Here is a 21,429-nt window from a genome sequence, read left to right on the forward strand (position 1 = left end):
TAGGGGGCATTACGGCCACACAAAGGGGATGCAGCCAGGAAATGTGAGGCATTATCAAGTGCTTGTCAAATTGTGAATGAGAGACTGATGAAGTGTGTACAGCCTGCACAAAAAAACAAAGAAGAAATCATGGCTTCCATGCAACTTTTTTTAAATAAACTTGTCGCATCATGCAGCCTTAGAATGTATTAAAAATCAGAACCTATACCACAACATTTGTATCACATATAAAGTTACATAAATAACATATAGGAGTACCTGTTTCTTTGTTAACCCCTCAACATAGAATAGCCGCATGTCCGGACTCCCTCAAATTGTCTTCTAAATGAACTAGTGTAGCCCACAGCCACATGGCATACCACATCAGTATCTAACATAAGGACAACTCAGAGTATGCTATTCTGTTCTTCTGAAATAGACTACATTTTCTTCATATCATATCATGTTTCTTTAGATTTATTGTGAAGGTGTAGGCTATATTAAATGGATTTGTTATACTTTTTAAAATGTAGATGTTCCAAAGGTCTGCATCAGTGGCTTGTATGTTATGTGTGGAAGCCAGGAGATGCTAAATGCGTTTATGTCACACCCTGATCTGTTTCACCCGTCTTTGTGATTGTCTCCACCCCCCTCCAGGTGTGTCGCCTTCTTCCCCATTATCCTCAGTGTACTTTTACCTGTGTTCTCTGTTTGTCTGTTGCCAGTTCATTTTGTTTAGTCAAGCCTACCAGCGTTTTTTCCCGTACTCCTGTGTCATGCCCCGACCTTAGTTATCTTTGTTTTCTTTATTATGTTGGTTAGGTCAGGATGTGACAAGGTTGGTTTGTGTAGCTTTTGTATTGTCTAGGGGTTTTTGTATGTCATGGGGTTGTTGTATATCTAGGGGTTGTTGTATGTCTAGGGGTTTATATGTCTATGGTTGCCTAGATTGGTTCTCAATCAGAGGCAGCTGTTTATCGTTGTCTCTGATTGGGGACCATATTTAGGTAGCCATATGCCTTGGATAGTTTGTGGGTTATTGTCTATGTGTAGTTGCCATTGTCAGCTCTCGGTTTATATAGCGTCACGTTCGTTTTGTTATTTTGCAAGTTTGTTTAGTGTTTCTTTGTTTATTAAAGAGTATGTATTCATATCATGCTGCTCCTTGGTCTCCTCCTTACGACGAACGTGACATTCTGTCTGTCTCTAGTTCCTGTTTTCTAGCTTTCCCGGTTTTTGATCATTCTGCCTGTCGGTCTGTATCTTGTTATACCACCCTCCATTACTGTCTAAACTGTCTGCGTCTTGGTCTTCTCCCGAGCCTTGATCATTTATGTTAATTAATGGTCAATTACCGTGAGACCAGCAGTTATTTGCTTGACAATCACCGGTTGACAAAATTTCATGACCGCCACAGCTTAGATGCAACTCAATGTTAGGAAGGTGTTCCTAATGTTTGGTATACTCAGTGCATATGTAGGCTTTTGAGAAAACCAAAGCAACCTAATGGTCACCTGAAAAGACAAAGGAAGGCTCATACTGTATATTGTATCAACTGGAGCTGTTGCACTGTGGCACATTGGCTCATGATAACTAACAGTGGATGACTCAGTAAAACACCAAAAGCCCCGTTTTGCGTGGTAACTCCTGTGGGTTACTGCTGCTGAGTTAACAACACCCACTTCCAGGGAGGTCTGGGAGACAAAGAGCCATCTCCCCAAACATGCTAATCTGGGCTGAGATCCAAGACAGTGTTAGGTGGATTCTCTCTCACTCTCACCCGTACATTCTCAAGGTCCATGTCTATTTTTATATTCCATATTTAACACAGATGTCTGCTCTTCCCGGGTCGATTCTCTGTCAGGCACGCAGAATAATAAATTTTAAAAAACGTACAAGGAATCCAATGCCTATCTCGTGCCGCCTTCTCTACCACATTTATCACTGTTTTGTGGGACTGGGGGTCAGGGAGAGAGGGACATTCGTACGATGGCTCGCTGCCTGGAACATGGGCTGGAATCACCCACCAAGTGGCTAATAGGGTCTTAGTGACTCTAAAGTCATTCGAAGGTGACAGGGGAGGGAAACAGGGGAAAAACAATGCAGTATAGCCCTGCACTCAAGACCCCAATTACACATCTCATCACCAATATAGACAACAGTGATGATTGGGAGGTATTATATACAAAATGAATCACACACTTTCACCAACAAGAAGAACTTCTCCTCCTTATCCATTGTAAAGCTACTAGACCACAGCACGCGGTCTATGAATGATGAACTGTGAATTGCTCTGAAAGGACTAGTATTAATGAGGTTAGATTGAGAAGCTGATTAAGTTAATTGGGTGGCTGTGGGAGCGTAGTGAATGCCTCAGGGCACTCTATGACCATTGCAGAGCAGCCCCAAATCCTTGTGGGCTAATTCCTCTTCTTAGCACGGCACTTAGTGAAAGAAGTGGCCTTTCCTCTGGTGCTCCGTATACAGTATAAGTGCGAAGCATGAATTAAATCGGGAGCATGGTGCATGCACTTAATGCCTGCAGGGGGCTTTCAAGGAAGAGTTATACTGTGGAGATATAGCTATTTGTTACGCCTTCTCAAGGCCGAATTAATGTCAATGGGCTGATCAAATACTACCAAGGCGGCAATAACAATTCACTCACATTGACAATTCCCCTAAGATAGACTAAAACTATAATAGATTAACATTCTCAAAAGGTGCTCAGAGAATAGAGTCCTGCAACTATTCTTGAATTCTGAGCCTTTAAATGAGATATGGGGGAGATGTTGGGTCAGATGTATTACCACAACCGGTATCAAGAAATGGAACCATCGTCCTAGTGTAACATGTAGTGTCCATTATGATGTTCCAGTAGCAAATGAAAGTCTTACCAGTCTGCCACCAGTGGTCCAGTGCAGGCACGCCAAAGCTCCTTTTGGCCCAGTTCAGAGTCTCCACGTCACAGCGCTCTCCAGCCAAGAAAAGGCTCTTCAATCTGGAGGAGCAGAGAGAGCAGTCAGGCTCTATAGGCCAGGACAGTGTAATAGAGTAGTGGCAGATCTATAATGAAGCAATAAGGCCTGAGGGGGTGTGGTATATGGCCAATATACCACGGCTAAGGGCTGTTCTTACGCATGACGCAACACAGAGTGCCTGGATACAGCCCTTAGCCGTGGTATATTGGCCATATCCCACAAACCCCCGATGTGTCTTACTGCTAATACAAACTGATTACCAACTGTTACGAATCCCTTTTGGCCCGACAGTCTAGGGGGGATGGTAATGAGACCCGTAACATATCTCATGCAAATTATAGCTGTGACAAAGTAAGTGTGAACGAAATAACCACGACAACTGAAATAATACTGTCAAACTCAGGGTTTATTTATAAACACACGGTAATGGGGGGGAGCAGGAAAAGGGGCTGAGCTGTACCCAAGGAAAGAAACAAATATGCAAAAGCACCCCTAAGCTAGACTAGCCTACTTTAACAACAGCTAACTAACTAACCAAAATACAGTGGGTGGTCCGCCCAGTTCTAGCTAGTGTATTTAACAAAGTTCACCTACGGGTAGTGTATGCCCATGGGCGACTTGTCTTGGTTTCCCCCTTTTCCCACCAGCAACAAACAAACACCATAACCAAAACAATACTCACAGGAGATGAAAGTGATTTGGAGGTGCTCAAACAAAAGAAGAGGTTAAGACGCAAAGAGAGAGATCTACATACATGGCATTACAAAGAGATTGAGCTACTGAAATCTATAAAGAACAGAGATCTACCAACATGGCATTACAAAGAGATGGAGCTACTGAAATCTATAAAGAACAGAGATCTACCAACATGGCATTACAAAGAGATTGAGCTCTAGAGCAAACAAATGATGGGGTTTTTAAACCATGGGGAAGGAACTGTGATAGGGTAGGAAACAGGAGGAGGTGTGTCTTCTGATTGTTGATTGGATTGTTGACTGATTGGGGAGTGATGATTTTCACCTGTGAGGGGAGAATGAGAGAAAAGAAACACACACACACACACAGGATACACACACAGCATAACTGTATCCGTAACACCAACATAATTAGAACAGTAAAAATAAATGTTTTTTGATACCCATGGTATACGGTCTACGGCTTCAGCATTCACAGTTCGAACCACAAAGTTCATAAAAAACTATTTAACAGCCAAGGAAGGTTACGACTGTGTTTTCAAGTTATATTAAACTGAGTTGTGCCAGTAGCAAGGTGAAAAAAAGCAATAAGCTGGAGTTTTCCCATTAGACTATAATTGCCTTACGAGTCTCAGACAAACTTGCACAAAAACGTGTACACAAAACAGTCCATATGGTTTCTGTTGATCTGAGTAAAAATCCCCCTCTAGCTGTGGTTATATACAGTTGAAGTCGGAAGATTACATACATTTTAGCCAAATACATTTAAACTCAGTTTTTCACAATTCCTGACATTTAATCCTAGTAACAATTGCCTGTTTTAGGTCAGTTAGGATCAACACTTTTTTTTAAGAATGTGAAATAATAGTTGAGAGTGATTTTTTTCAGCTTTAATTTCTTTCATCACATTCCTCTAGAGGGTCAGAAGTTTACATACACTCAATTAGTATTGCCTTTAAATTGTTTATCTTGGGTCAAACGTTTCAGGTAGCCTTCCACAAGCTTCCCACAATAAGTTGTGTGAATTTTGTCCCATTCCTCTTGACAGAGCTGGTGTAACTGAGTCAGATTTGTAGGCCTCCTTGCTCGCACACGCTTTTTCAGTTCTGCCCACAAATGTTCTATAGGAATGAGGTCAGGGCTTTGTGATGGCCACTCCAATACCTTGACTTTCTTGTCCTTAAGACATTTTCTTGCTGAGCGGCCTTTCAGGTAATGTCGATATAGGACTCGTTTTACTGTGGATAAAGATACTTTTGTACCTGTTTCCTCCAGCAGCTTCACAAGGTCCTTTGCTGTTGTTCTGGGATTGATTTGCACTTTTCGCACCAATGTGCATTCATCTCTAAGAGACAGAACGCGTCTCCTTCCTGAGCGGTATGACGGCTGCATGGTCCCATGGTGTTTATACTTGCGTACTATTGTTTGTACAGATGAACGTGGTACCTTCAGGCGTTTGGAAATTGCTTCCAAGGATGAACCAGACTTGTGGAGGTCTACCATTTTTTTCTGAGGTCTTGGCTGATTTCTTTTGATTTCCCCATGATATCAAGCAAAGAGGCACTGAGTTTGAAGGTAGGCCTTGAAATACATCCACAGGTACACCTCCAATTGACTCAAATGATGTCAATTAGCCTATCAGAAGCTTCTAAAGCCATGACATCATTTTCTGGAATTTTCCAAGCTGTTTAAAGGCACAGTCAACTTAGTATATGTAAACTTCTGACCCACTGGAATTGAAATACAGTGAAGGATAAGTGAAATAATCTGTCAGTAAACAATTGTTGGAAAAATGACTTGGTGTCATGCACAAAGTAGATGTCCTAACTGACTTGCAAAAACTATAGTTTGTTACCAAGAAATTTGTGGAGTGGTTGAAAAACGAGTTTTAATGACTCCAACCTAAGTGTATGTAAACTTCCGACTTCAACTGTAGATAAAGCCATGCTAATCTTCACTCGGGGACCTTGACATGGTCTGATAAAGCAGAGAAGACTTCATTTGCTGCCAAAACGTCTGAGGCCATACAGTATCCATGGCCTCCTGCCACACATAACTCGAGGAATTCTAATTCAAATAGGCCTCAGAGGAGGCTGGTGGGAGGAGCAATAGGAATGGCTGGAATGGAATCAATAGGACGTTATCAAACATTTCCATACTGTATATTCTCTTCCGGTAATTACAATGAGCCTGTCCTCCTATAGCTCCTCCCACCATCCTCCTCTGATTGGTATGTTATCTGGGTCAGGGTGAGGGTCTTGGTGTAATCTGAATGAGAATGGGTAGAAGAAGCAGGGTTACAGAACTCTACAGAACATCCAGAGAATCACTCTGCTGATCTTTTCTCCGTATTCTACACAGCACACCACTTAAATGTAAATCTCACTCGTGACACCTTGCCCTGTGTTCCCTGCTCCTACTTTGGAACAATCTGACTACAGATGTTGGGAGAAGGGGAGAGACAGGCAGCCATGGATGGTTGGATCTGTGTGTAATTTATGCAAGTGGGTGGGTGAAGGCCAAGCACATTTCTCCATATCTTCAGAGGCCCACAGAACTCTACAGAACATCCAGAGAATCACTCTGCTGATCTTTTCTCCGTATTCTACACAGCACACCACTTAAATGTAAATCTCACTCGTGACACCTTGCCCTGTGTTCCCTGCTCCTACTTTGGAACAATCTGACTACAGATGTTGGGAGAAGGGGAGAGACAGGCAGCCATGGATGGTTGGATCTGTGTGTAATTTATGCAAGTGGGTGGGTGAAGGCCAAGCACATTTCTCCATATCTTCAGAGGCCCAGATTCAGCCTTGGACAGGCAACAATAGTCCCACAGTACTATACCTAACATAGTCCCAACTGGGGAAGTTTGTGTCTCATTAGCAAGAATGAGAGGAAACATTCGCCCCCATAATTGCATTTAGTATGCATGTGCTTCTGTGTGTGTGTGTGTGCTTGTGTGTGTCTGTATGTGCACCTTGTACGTGTCACCTTGCAATGAGAAGGTATATCAATTGCACATATATTCCTTGAAAGATGGCACATGACATCCCAGATAATGCATGATATAAATCCTGCAAATGTTAAGCAAACAGGCAGAGTGAGTCACAAGCCAAGCTTCCTGGTGCTACAAGCTGGAAATTGTTATTGGCTGAAATCATGAACGTTGTCCCCCATAAGTAAGAGTCTGCTCTGTCTGTGAGCATTGAGTTAGTGCTCCTGGCTATGTTAATAAGGGCTATGAAATGGTGCTTGCTCCATTGTGCTGTGATTGTTCCTCTGAGTGGGTTGAACGGTAGAGCTAGACGCGACTCCTACACCAGAGAACTCCAAACCCGCTTTTCTATTACTTTTCTGACATCTGGGGTGACGAGTGAAATTGCTCAAGCTCGCTGATAATGCTCCAAGGCCATTACAGGAAGAAACTCATGTGTTGTAATAACAATAGTCATCGTAAAGTACCCAGCGAGAATGAAATACTGGGCTGAAAATTGCAATTTTGTGGTTTTGGCACGTCTGCACCTTTAGACACTTGGAAAGTGCTACACAGGAAAATCTGATTTTCTGAAAATCAGCACATAGGAAAGTGCATTCATAATGACTTTGTGGTACTGGAGGAGGCAAACCCTCTTGCCATGCCCTTCCAGCGCCTTCTTCTTCTTTGCGAATCGCAACCAACTGACAGGTGCATACACCACTACCTACTGTACTGGCGTGTGAGGCCGGTCACGACCTATCTATCCTTCCAGCGACTTTCCGGCACTTTCTCTGTTGGGAGGCTAATGGATAATAAGTCAATCAAGTGTGTGATTGGCTGGACAATCAGCCCCGACAGTTGATTAGGCTGCTGCTGCTCACATTCGAGGGAGAGGACTGGAGATACAGTAGCAGCCGACAGTTTGGGGCTGAAAGGTTATCTTAAACTGAGAGTCTTTGTTATTGGAAGTTATACTTTAAGAGTTTTATTTGTAAGCATTTTTGTTGGTAAGTGATGTAATAAAGCCTGATTTATGTTGGTAAGTGATGAAATAAAGCCTGATTTCTGTTGGTAAGTGATGAAATAAAGCCTGATTTCTGTTGGTAAGTGATGTAATAAAGCCTGATTTCTGTTGGTAAGTGATGAAATAAAGCCTGATTTCTGTTGGTAAGTGATGAAATAAAGCCTGATTTCTGTTGGTAAGTGATGTAATAAAGCCTGATTTCTGTTGGTAAGTGATATAATAAAGCCTGATTTCTGTTGGTAAGTGATGAAATAAAGCCTGATTTCTGTTGGTAAGTGATGTAATAAAGCCTGATTTCTGTTGGTAAGTGATATAATAAAGCCTGATTTCTGTTGGTAAGTGATGAAATAAAGCCTGATTTCTGTTTGTAAGTGATGTAATAAAGCCTGATTTCTGTTGGTAAGTGATGTAATAAAGCCTGATTTCTGTTGGTAAGTGATGTAATAAAGCCTGATTTATGTTGGTAAGTGATGTAATAAAGCCTGATTTCTGTTGGTAAGTGATGTAATAAAGCCTACGTTTGAAGCGTTCACTCTGCCTCACTGACCCTCTGTACCTGGAGACCCTCTGGTCCATGGCAGTGGCTTCTCCCCAGGCTCTTTCACGAGCGGCAATAGTTGTTATGGGCTCTGTGGTATATTTTAGCACAGGATTTGGTGCAATTAGCTACCCATGTGGTGTTACTGAGCTAGGAACTGAGAAGAGGCTACTGCAGTGAGCTTATCAGAGAGATCGTGATGAATATTTAATATGCTATCCACCCACATCATATTACTACCAAAATGTCTATGACCTACTGATAACGGTGCCATACACTGAGGAGATGCCAGCAACAACCCGTTCATAGGAGTAACCATCCACACGTGAACTAAGGCGTTTTAGTGTCTTAATGCTTAATTAAGTGTTCTCAAAACGCTTGCCTTTCAAACTACAAGTTTATAATCAATTCATGACAAAGAGGGGAAATAGAGTTGACGTTTTAATTGACATTGATTGCTATTGTATTCAACTTTCCTGGTTTGCGTTATTTTTACATTCACTGAGAACATCCTATTTCCTGAGCTGTAAAATTACACGTCTAGTGTCTGCTTCTTGACTGTTAACATTGCTAGTAGAGAAGGGAGAAGAATAGTTTTGATGGTTGTCTGTTTTGTCTCCAGGCAAGGAAACAAAGGTCAACCGGATATTCGACTACTGTCTGAGTCTGTCTGGATTCTGGAAACGTCTTACATTGTGGTTGTTGTGTTTGTGCATCAATTCTCTCTCAGTGAATTGCTGTAGTCTTTCACTAACCTGCTCCCTCTGGGAGAAAGACAGTCATGGAAAGATGCTGCATGGCACATGACGAAACCAACAACTGAAGCATAGTCCATCATAACAACTAGCAGAAAGAAGATCATGTCATAGTCCAGGGAAAACAATGAATTCAATCCCTTTGGGATTTGTGTCTGAGGTCTGCCTGGAGCAGTCGAGGCAAAACCCTGTTCAGAAACAGCACACAAAATACCTTCAAATTCCCCACATTCAGATTATTCCACGGCAAACTATGACCAAAGATCAAAGCCCCTGTTCTATGACGCAGGTATGGAGAAAAATCTAAATAAGTGGAGTTACCACCACTCCCCCTCTATTTTCACATTATACCTGATCAACTGTGATTCTGTTTCAAAATATTAAGGAACCAAAACTGTATTTTCCACAGATTTATTATCAATATAAATTATGACATTTCCCATGGGGATAACAATCACTCCAGTCCCTGGAACCAGGCACCATCAAAGATGGCATTGCCTGAGGCTCTCTACAGCACTCAGTGATTCCCTGTGTGTTTAGCAGCGTGGCAGCAGCACAGTATTATGTAATAGGAATGAATGCCCTGCCGGTGTTTTATCCATCCTGATTAAACCTCAATCAGGTCTAAATGGGAACACAGGTTGTGAGTGATGAGCCTGGGCCAGGCAGGGACACTGCTCCAGCAGATGGACAGAGACTAACAAGAGAGTGGGCAGGCAGCGCCAAAACCTTCAGCCAGTGGGGGACAACACCGGATATGGATGAAAGGTACCCAGTCTCTGGACGTTGATAGGACTAAAGAGTAGGTCTACTTCAAGTGGGCAGAAAAGGTACAAAACAGAGCTAGCCACGACAGTTGTTGAATCGTCCATCTCTGCAGTGTTATGCCAATATGTGGGGATTGGGTGGTGAGGGTACCTGGTGAGGGGGTACTGAGCCCCTATGGCGGAATGGGTGTCCTGCTGGCGGGTGGCTCGGATGGCAGTGGGCGCGGTGAACATGGAGGAACAACCATGCTCTGACAGCACGCGGAAGAGCGCCCCGGCATCCGGTGTCCCAACAGGCTTGCCCTGCATAGAGAGAGAGAGATCCGTTACAAACCCAAACCGCCTGAGGACATAAGCTTACATGAACACGCCAATTGGGTATTGAAGTGTAGCGGTACATTCAGAGCAAGCTGTTTGTAGAGGCTTGCGGTAGTGATGACTCAGCCAGCCACCTATCAAACAGAAGAACAGTACTAAGGCCATCAAGTTTTCTTACTATTGACGTTCCGCACCATTAACACTTCCACTGTGCTGAACAGAATGAATATTCATGAAAAGATGTGTTTGAAATGGAGACAAAATTATATTTGGAGCCCAGACAGATGGGCTGAAACTGATGAATGGAAACAAGATGACTCTATTGAGAAAGTATTGTGCACCAACAAAAGTCGCAGTGAGGAAGAGCCCACGGGCGAGCGGAACCGATATTCCTTCTCTAAAGGTTCAGTCCGCGAGGTTGCTCCACATGAGGCGTGAGAGAGGTTGAGGTTGCTCCACATGAGGTTGCTCCACATGAGGTTGCTCCACATGAGGCGTGAGAGAGACGAGGCGTGAGAGAGAGAGAGAGAGAGAGAGAGAGAGAGAGAGAGAGGGGGACAGATTAAAATGAGCTGGGAAATCAACAACAACAGACTCGAGGGCCTTCATTTCCTCCCAGTGTGAATATCTATGACTGTGTATTAATCAGTGAGAGGACAGAAGGTATTGTGTGGAGCAGGGTAGACAGGAGCAATGCATTCCACAAGGAAAATGCAGCCACAGACAACAGGCTCTGGATGAAGCCAGGCTGATGAATTCAACACCCACCTCCAATCCTCCAACAGCCACAGAGACCAAAAGTCTAATTAGGCAGATAGCCTCCATGAGCAGTCCTACCTCCCCACCCCTCTACTCCCAAACCCTGGGGTCATTTGCCCAGGGCCCAAACACAGCAGAATCACCAGCTGCACTTCATACAAATAACTTCCACAAACCAACCTAACTGGGCCTTTTCGAGCCAGTGAATATTAGTTTAATGAGGCCGGGGTAAATTTGTAATGATGATCATGTGCATGAATATCAAAAAGCTGGTTGTCTGAAATCTCATATATTCATGCGTCATTAGGAGTAAATTTTTCTTGTGCTCATTGTCTTTAAATAGAGTAATCTGCAAAGCATTTGGAATCACTGAGTGAAAGGGACAAGTCCTTGAGAAAGTTGAGTTTGTGTGTTTTTCTGGAGTTAATTGACCAATAGTGACCCGTTCACAGGTCATTATAATAGGCCTATGTAGGCTACGGTACATACCTCGTATAGAATGGTGGTGTTGCCTAACAGATTGTTATGGCTGTGTGAGGGAGGCGAAGTCAGGTGCAGGAGAGCAGAGTAGAGTAAACTTTTATTCCGGTCAAAAAATAGGCACAAAATGACAAAATCTAAGTGCCCAAAAACACGGAACAATAAACAAAAGTACAGCGCATGAACATACACCATTAACAATAAACAATTACACACAAAGACATGGAGGGGAACGGAGGACTAAAATACATGTAGTGTGATTATGGAATGAAAATCAGGTGTGTATGAAACAAGACAAAACAAATGGATATATGAGAAATGGAGCGGCGATGGCTAGAAAGCTGGTGATGTCGATCGCTGAACGCCGCCCGAACAAGGAGAGGAGCCCACTTCAACGAAAGTCGTGACACAGATGTAGGAGTGGCCCACTACCCAGCCCAGGTCAGACACTGCCCACCACACCTAGTAGAGAGTAGGCAGAGAAAGAAGAGAGAATCCATACTGTACTATGTTTGTGCATGTTTATGGTGTATGTTCTGTAATACAATGATAAAGAACACTGAGATGTTTCCCATGGACTTACTTCAACAGGCTTGAGGCCATAAACATTTGCCATGGACACCTTCTCCTGTTGCAGACAATCAACCAGGAGGGATGGATTCATTTCCATGACATATTCAAGAGACACACATTCAATCATTTTTACCACGTGGACACAAAAGACAGATAAAAACAGATTCATTAGTTGTGCACAACTCAACAAGGCTCATCCGACCACCAATGCCATATTGCTTAAGAAACGTTTTTTATAGTCGTCACAACTTGGGTTTTCAATTGTGCATTTTTCAATAAGTGAGCTTTCATGATGCAGAACATGCGGAATTCCAACTGCCCAAAGGCCGAGGGAAAGGAGAGAAGACCCCCAAAGCCTTGAGCTGTTTTTTTAATTGTTCTCTCCTCTTCCAAAATAACATAATCCAGTAGTAGGACCCTTCTCTGATTAATGAGGCCTTATGGGTGGGTTTTGAAGTCCACTTCTCTGGAGCCACTCGCTGCCTTTTCATAGTGATTACTAGAGTGGTTTAACATTCACAAGAGCGGCAATATACCAACGACTTCAACAACAAAAAAAGGGGGACATCTCATATTCTACAGCATCGGAGGTATGGTGATTTGCTGAGACAGTTTCCATGACAACATACAACGTATCACCTTAACAGTATCCTCCCTGTGTTGCATAATCAAAAATAGCTACTAGGGTAACTGTGCATAAAGGTAGCGCAGCAGCAATCAGGGTGCAAAGCCCCAGACTTTGTGATACATTCCAAACATCGGTGGTACTAATAAAATAGGTGTGAAAGATTGCCTGAGCAGAGTGATTGCAATACTTTGCAAAGCATTTTCAGAATGATTTCCCTGAGCACAGATTTGGCTGTTTTTATGTACGAGTTGAGAAGAAACTCATTTCAGTTTCCTGGAGTGCCAACACATTACTGTAAGTGGCTGCTGGCTGTTTTGGGGGAAATTGACTTTTATTCTACCGGTTCTGCCTGGTTTCACTCTGACCCTGTGCCAGGCTCCCCGCCACAGCCCAGGGGCACGTCTCAGCGTTGAGTGTGTTGCGTGATTCAGTCCCTCATGCGCACCGTTTCTCTCTCCCACCTTTGTTTCAACAGGCCGTTTAGGAGCGACAGATCTGTCGAACCATCCATCCATCCATCCATCCATCCATACAAGCTCACGGCTGAAATCATCCGATTCATATATACACTGGAACCATATTCGTGGTCCAGTCAGGAAGTAATAGCATTAAGTAACCAATAGAGAGGATCATGTAAAACTATTGCATGTCAGCAGAGTTATTGTCTTTGGGAAATGGCAGGCATCTCCCTGAAAGAGTTGACGTTAGTGAGTTAGGCCTTACCACAGAATAACATAGAACTGTATTCTATCTCTATGGACCTCACCATGCCGGGCCGGTTGTCAATGAGGACCTTGGAGGGACTGTGAGAGCTGAGCTCCAGGGCTTTCTCCACCAGGGGAATGTACTCCACTCTCCTGCCAGGCTCAATGCCAAAGGAGGCCGTCACTATCATCTTGGGCTGGAAGACACAGCATTCACACAGTGTGCTACCGGGGGCCTCTTAAAAGAAACAAGACTTAAGAGATGTGATACAACACAGCTCAAACAAATGCATTGGTCTGAAATGTACATCAGAACATTCTGAAAGGCCATGTTCTGACTATGTAACGTACTATCAATATGACCGATGTTACCTCTCCATTACTATCTGCACACCGTCATACCTTCCTCGGGTTACTGATTAAGGGATCTGAAATGTACGTCAGAACATTCTGAAAGGCCATGTTCTGACTATGTAACGTACTATCAATATGACCGATGTTACCTCTCCATTACTATCTGCACACCGTCATACCTTCCTCGGGTTACTGATCAAATGTATTAAGGGATCTGAAATGACTGTCTCATTCAACACAGAACGAGTGTCTCTAATTTTTAATTCATTCTAATGCAGTATAAAACAGGCTAATCAACTCTAGCCAAATGTTTGAGGAGGAATCCTCTCTGAATGTTATATAAGCCTAGAAAGTAAAAGGCTTGAAGGTCTGGCTTAAATAGCTTAAAAGGATTTCTCAGTATACGCAATTCAGCGTCAGAGTCACATACTGGCTAATAGCCCTGCTGCTTTGATGAAATCCCTCCATCAAAGTGCTTCACTTGGCGTCAGTGAGACCTTTATCTACTGCAATATTACGATCTCTGTGACTGTGAAAGTGGGCCATCAACTCTTCTATAAGCAGTCCTATAAATGTGGCATGTACATTTCACATTTAACCATTCAACCATTAAACAGATCGGACAGTGGAGAAAATACCAGGTGGGGAAGGGGTTCAAGCTGCTTAGGGGAGGCTATACTATGTTACAACATATGAGTGAAAATGTATATTTAGAGGGACGTCCTACAGTCTAAATGAATATGTACAGTGTGAAGAGTTTTGCTAAAATCATTACCTGTTCCTGTAGTTCTCTAAAAGTGATGGTCTGCTTAGTTCCAGTCACTGGACTGTCATAAATGATGGCCGGTTGATCTCCTCGTCCACTCTCGACATGGCGATCCACCACATTGTGGCAAACATTCAACTTCCACCCGGTGAACCTTACAAAGAGAAGACCCCACATTACAGGAAGCATATTGTCATATTGTCATTGTCATTAATAAATAACTACTGTAATACTTTCACTATAGATCTATCAATGTTATGAAATAACATAAAGATAACAGTAAGCACATTGTAGCTTGGTCTACAATTAGAGAATGTGTATGATAAGATAAGGGCTGAACACAGACAAAAATGACAGTTTTTCCTGCAATGTACAGGATCTATGTACAACCCCAGATCTTTTGATGAAATGGGACTCTCAACTCATTATGAGCTCTGTTGAGGTACTGAGGTGCTGAGACAAGCAGATGGTGTCTGGATTCCTGTTGTTTTAAATATGCATGCACACAGAAAGATGAGACATCATGCACCGTCGCTCACTAGCCATGCCTGGATTTTAACACTATTACAACACAGAGGTCACTCTAGAGAGCATATGGGATCTTTACCATGCAGAATTAAAGGTTCATCTTGTGAGGTCTGCCATCAAATACCTTGAACATGGTTTAATAATGTGACCTTGGAGCACAAAATGATTTATGACAACCATTACAAAATATGAGACAATTAAGCACAAGTGCATGATATTTCACTATTGGATAGTCATAAAATACTAACTGTACGTACTGTGTACCTAAATGTATCGTCCACACATCTAATGCTTTCAAATAGTAGGATAAATTGTATAGCTCCAAAGTAGTAGGTGGCGGTAGTGCACAGATCACGTCATCGGGTCTAAAGGTTGTCTCGCGCCGAACTGCGCATGTGCAGGCCGTCTCAAAGCCACTCCTTCAATATATAGATGTTTTTGACGAAAATGAAAACGTGTCACTTTCACAAGGTCAAATCAAATTTGATTAGTCACATGCGCAGAATACAACAGGTGAAATGCTTACACATGAGCCCCTAACCGACAGTGCAGTTTTAAAATATGGATATGAATAAGAGATAAAAGTAACAAGTAATTAAAGAGGAGCAGTAAAAAATAACAATGAATACAGGGGGTTGCAGGTACAGAGTCAATGTGTGGGGGCACCGGTTAGTTGAGGTAGTATGTACATGTAGGTAGAGTTTATTAAAGTGACTATGCATAGATGACAACAGAGAGTGGCAGTGGTGTGGAGAGGGGGGTGGGGGGGCGAGCAGTTGCCATACCAGGCAGTGATGCAACCAGTCAGGATGCTCTCGATGGTGCAGCTGTAAAACCTTTTGAGGATCTGAGGACAAATGCCAAATCTTTTCAGTCTCCTGAGGGGGAATAGGTTTTGTTGTGCCCGCTTCACGACTGTCTTGGTGTGTTTGGACCATGTTAGTTTGTTGGTGATGTGGACACCAAGGAACTTGAAGCTCTCAACCTGCTCCACTGCAGCCCCGTCGATGACATTGGGGCGTGGGGGGCGTGCTCGGCCCTCTTTTTCCTGTAGTCCACAATCATCTCCTTTGTCTTGATCCCGTGAGGGAGAGGTTGTTGTCCTGGCACCACATGGCCAAGTCTCTGACCTCCTCTTTGTAGGCTGTCTCGTTGTTGTTGTTGAACAGGCCTACCACTGTTGTGTCATCAGCAAATGTAATGATGGTGCCTGGCCGTGCAGTCATGAGTGAACAGGGAGTACAGGACGGGGCTGAGCACGCACCCCTGAGGGGCCCCTGTGTTGAGGATCAGCATGGTGGATGTGTTGTTACCTACCCTTACAACCTGTGGGCGGCTGGTCAGGAAGTCCAGGATCCATTTGCAGAGGGAGGTGTTTAGTCCCAGGGTCCTTAGCTTATTGATGAGCTTTGAGGGCACTTTGGTGTTGAACGCTGAGCTGTAGTCAATGAAAAGCATTCTCACATAAAGTTGAAGTCGGAAGTTTACATACACTTAGGTTGAAGTCATTAAAACTTGTTTTTCAACCACTCCACAAATTTCTTGTTAACAAACTATAGTTTTGGCAAGTCAGTTAGAACATATACTTTGTGCATGACACAAGTAATTTTTCCACCAATTGTTTACAGACATATTATTTCACTTATAACTCACTGTATCAGAAGTTTACATATACTAAGTTGACTGTGCCTTTAAACAGCTTGGAAAATTCCAGAAAATGATGTCATGGCTTTAGAAGCTTCTGATAGGCTAATTGACATAATATGAGTCAATCGGAGGTGTACCTGTGGATGTATTTCAAGGCCTACCTTCAAACTCAGTGCCTCTTTGCTTGACATCATGGGGAAATCAAAAGAAATCAGCCAAGACCTTAGAAATGAAATTGTAGAGCAAATTGGGAGCAATTTCCAAACGCCTGAAGGTACCACGTTCATCTGTACAAACAATAGTACGCAAGTATAAACACCATAGGACCACGTAGCCGTCATACCGCTCAGAAGGAAGACGCGTTCTGTCTCCTAGAGATGAACGTACTTTGATGCGAAAAGTGCAAATCAATCCCAGAACAACAGCAAAGGACCTTGTGAAGATGCTGGAGGAAACAGGTACAAAAGTATCTATATCCACAGTAAAACAAGTGCTATATTGACATAACCTGAAAGGCAAGGTAGAAGCCACTGCTCCAAAACCACCATAAAATGCCAGACTACATTTTGCAACTGCATATGGGGATAAAGATCGTACTTTTTGGAGAAATGTCCTCTGGTCGGATGAAACAAAACTATAGCTTTTTGGCCATAATGACCATCGTTATGTTTGGAGGAAAAAGTGGGAGGCTTGCAAGCCGAAGAACACCATCCCAACTGTGAAGCACGGGGTTGGCAGCATCATGTTGTGGGGGTGCTTTTCTGCAGGAGGGACTGGTGCACTTCACAAAATAGATGGCATCATGAGGCAGGAAAATGATGTGGATATATTGAAGCAACAATATCAATATCTCAAAACATCAGTTAGGAAGTTAAAGCTTGGTCGCAAATGAGTCTTCCAAATGGACAATGATCCCAAGCATACTTCCAAAGTTGTGGCAAAATGTCTTAAGGACAACATAGTCAAGGTATTGGAGTAGCATCACAAAGCCCTGACCTCAATTCCCATAGAAAATTTGTGGGCAGAACTGAAAAAGTGTGAGTGAGCAAGGAGGCCTACAAACCTGACTCAGTTACACCAGCTCTGTCAGGAGGAATGGGCCAAAATTCACCCAACTTATTGTGGGAAACTTGTGGAAGGCTACCCGAAACATTTGACCCAAGTTAAACAATTTAAAGGCAATGCTACCAACTTTAATGTTGTGAAGCCAAGAAATACATGATTATTTTCTATCTTATGCTGTTCTGATACAAAATACTTAAGTACATGAACAGGGTGAAGGCATTGGAAATTCATGGAGCATTGGGCACATAAAATATTGTTAATATTAGTCTCATATCCATATAAAATATGAGTTGCTAATGTCGTGTCACCAACAGATCTGAAAATAATTTGTCTGTGTACAATAGTATAACAAAAAAAGTTGAATGGTGTTCAGTGAGCAGAGTTTGCTGCACACTGTGTAACCTGCTTCAGACCCCTTATCGAAATGACCTTGTCTGTTTATTTGAAACACTCGGAAATGCAGAGGTCCTTTAGGGTAAAGTTGATCTTAAATGATCTATTGAGGACTCAGATTAATGACAAATATTGTAGTTAGCAGCTCCTAGGAAAAGCCCTGAGGGTATTTGTAAAATGGCCATACGAAGTCAAGTCTTGTCTCCTCAAGCGCAAGAGTGAAAACACTTAATGTGCTTTATTATTGATCATGATTGCTGTCTCACTTCCCATGGCACGTGCAGTCTCTATTAACCTACTAGAGTGAAGAGCAATGCAACGTGGGAAGTCTTGCAAACATGTTGATTGAAGTGCTTACACAAGACTTGCTTGTGCACATCTTTATCTCGTCACACTGCCGGCGTCTTTCGTTCTGCTGTCGGCTCAGATGTTTTCACCCACGACCCCTGCACTTCATTAATGTCATCGGCCTGTCTCTGGTAATTACCCACAATGCTGCTTACTCCCCAGAAAGATTCCTGTCTTGAGTTGACTCTGGTACCTGGAAACAATGATTGAGCAACTCATCAATCTGGCTGGCGTTTGAGTCCAATGTGATTTACAAATGCCCTGACCAATGTTTTCCATGTGGGTTTTTCAGGCATCAATCAGTGCTAAACAGGTCATTCCAAGTAGTGCCATGTAAGAGGATAAATGCATCTCAATTCAATCACCTTTTGACAGAATCCCTTTTGATTTGAACGAAACCTTCCATATATATTTGACCATTACAGAAGTGCTCAGAAAGGGACTTTTTGGATCTGAATGTCAAAACATTCAAGAGGTGAAGGTGCTCAAAGTTGACACATTTTGCATACCCCACCATATCACAAGATATCCATGTTTTCATCACTGGAAAAGATAACCAACAGTTGAGATTGATATGATTTAAAGGCTAACAACAGTGTTGTCAAACTATTTTATAATGTTTTAAGCTTTAATGTCAATTATCCAAAAACGTGTCAACTAAAACATCATATTCAAATACAGCATGTTGTAGCTTAGACCCTATTTTACACCATCTAAGGTTTTTGTGATGTGCCTGACAGCGGTTGAGACACAACATGCTCTTGAATACAGAGTGGGCGTCATGTTGTGGCTGATAAATGTACTAAAATGGGAATAAATATATATTTTAACATTCAAACATATCAACAATTCCCTCTAGGAAAGTCTGGAGAATATGTCTAACGATAACCACACAAAATTTGGTGAATGCAGATGCTGTGTGGGAAGATGCTGTGTGGGTCTTTCGGGAAATGGCAGTTAAAGGCAAGTACACTAAATTTAGACTACCAAACGCCAAACCCCTGTTTAGACGCAATTTCCATCTATTAAAGTAAGTTGCTAAACATAGTCCAGTTTCTAACATTCTCTATGAAATGGGCTTTAAATTGTGTCATTTAATGTAGTGAGCTGAGCTTTGCAGTTATTGATGTATGTCCATTTTAAAAAGCATTCAAATGTTGATGACAGTAGTGTGAAAAACAAAAAAGATATACATTTTAATCTATTTTTTTCAAGTGTTATGTTTACTTTTTGAAAATATTAATATTAATGGACAAATATACCAACAAATCTCAAAATGAATAGTTAGATGCAAAAATGGCATTTCAGCTTGTGGTGCCTGGCCTTAGTGCAGTAAATTCTCCATAGCTGGTTTGTCTGCATGGCTCAACATGATAATGGATTTGTACAGGTTTCTGATCAACCACTGTGATCTGTACCTCGATTGTACCTCTGCTTGCTTGTCATTAATTAATTACTACTGTCGTGTCTTTGGCTATGCCGGATTAAGTGATATGACATTCTATTCTATAAAATCCTTTCTCTGTAATTAATATTACCCTGATTGAGCTAATCATGTAAATGTAATTAACTAGAAAGTCGGGGAATCACAAAATAATATTTATAGAGCAGTTATCTTCCATATAACTCTTAAAGACCTAGTAATATTTTACATCAATAGCAGTCAATATTAATCGTCACCTTATTTCAGGCTCATCTGAAAGTTGTAAATTCTTGGTTATCTTCACGAACCCTGGCTAACAAGTTTGATCAGCAATGCAAAATTGTGTTTAATTATTTATTTACTAAATACCTAACTAATCACACAGAATTACATATACACAGAATTAATCATACCTTGATTACAAATGATGTCATAAAGGAAAATGTCCCTAGCGGACAGAACAGATATGACAGCTGGTTACACAAAGAAAAGGGGGTTGGCTTTGAGTGAAAGAGCGGGAAGACTGAAGAACAAAGGGAGAAGCTATGTCTCTATCGGGCCATATGCAGCTACTCTATCGTAAATACAGAATCTTATGCATTCTAAAGTACCGCCCATTTTGGAAAAGAAAAACGCAATAAATATTTACTCTGAGCTGCGCTTCAATAGGTTGGTGGTAGATGGAAGGCCGGGTTGCCCAACAGAGTCCTTTGTCCTTTGAAGAGTGTCTCTGGTGGTGAACGGGAAACGTTGTAGTGTCGTCGTTGTGTGGTAGACGGGATACTCTGTCTGTCCTCTCCTAGCCCACGTTTACAGCAGCCGCTGCTAACTCAGCGGCTAGGAGGTATCACTTCTGTAGCAAATAAGAGTTCAAAGTTCATACCATTCACAACCAAAGCTCACGCTGAGGTTGGCTTCGTTCTGTAGTTATTATCTGAATCCTTCTGACATCGGACAGTCGTCCTAATTTACCCGGAACAGATAGTTACATTTTCATCAAGGGCTTATATAGTGAAGGGAGAGAAGGGTGTGTTTCATAGTTTATAACCCATGTCTCTTCACAGGGGCGGGCCACTGATTGAGCAGAACTCTAATCTTATGAAAACCCAATTCTCTCATTTGGAAGCTAAAATTACATTTAATCTTTTCACAAATAGTTTAATTTAAATTGCATTTAAATTGCACAACAATTCCATGTGAATCTGATAACTATAATGTGTAGACTTTTCCAGATACAGTTTATGTTGTTCTGTCATCAGTCATAATGTCTCAGATGACAACCGAACTGACATCATATTCATTAAGTACCAACGCATATTTTCAACTGGTTCTATTACCAAAATATGGTTCCTTTCCCTCCACTTGTTTGATGTTCCCAGACTCTCTATGTTTAACAAAAGCTATTCAAGAGTCCCTCAGTAGAGTCAGAGAGAGAGAGGGAAGGGAGAAAGGTATTTATGGGGTTGGTCATAAACCTTACCCACAGGCCAACGTCATGACACTACCATGTCATCAAAAGGGAGATTGTATGTACAGGACAGGAGTCGTTGACTACATTCAAAACCTTGGATCGTCAAAGGCTGTCAATTCTCCCAGTGGTTTAATTTGTCCAACCTGAAGGTCTCTGTAAATCCCAGTACCCAGCGATTAAGCAATACTTCTTCCTATAGTAGCGCACGTGCTGCTAGCAGGATATGTTTCATTTACATTCTGTGTTTGGCACGGGG

The 21,429-nt window shown here is 42.2% G+C and overlaps 1 pseudogene; it reads right to left on the bottom strand.

Moving 5' to 3' along the window:
* The window catches only part of LOC139379596 (acyl-CoA synthetase short-chain family member 3, mitochondrial-like), a 34,069-nt pseudogene extending 18,178 nt beyond the window's left edge, over positions 1 to 15,891 (bottom strand).
* Between the last annotated feature and the right edge of the window lie 5,538 nt (positions 15,892 to 21,429).

This window comes from Oncorhynchus clarkii, chromosome 21 (genome assembly GCF_045791955.1).
Source record: "Oncorhynchus clarkii lewisi isolate Uvic-CL-2024 chromosome 21, UVic_Ocla_1.0, whole genome shotgun sequence".
NCBI lineage: Eukaryota > Metazoa > Chordata > Actinopteri > Salmoniformes > Salmonidae > Oncorhynchus > Oncorhynchus clarkii.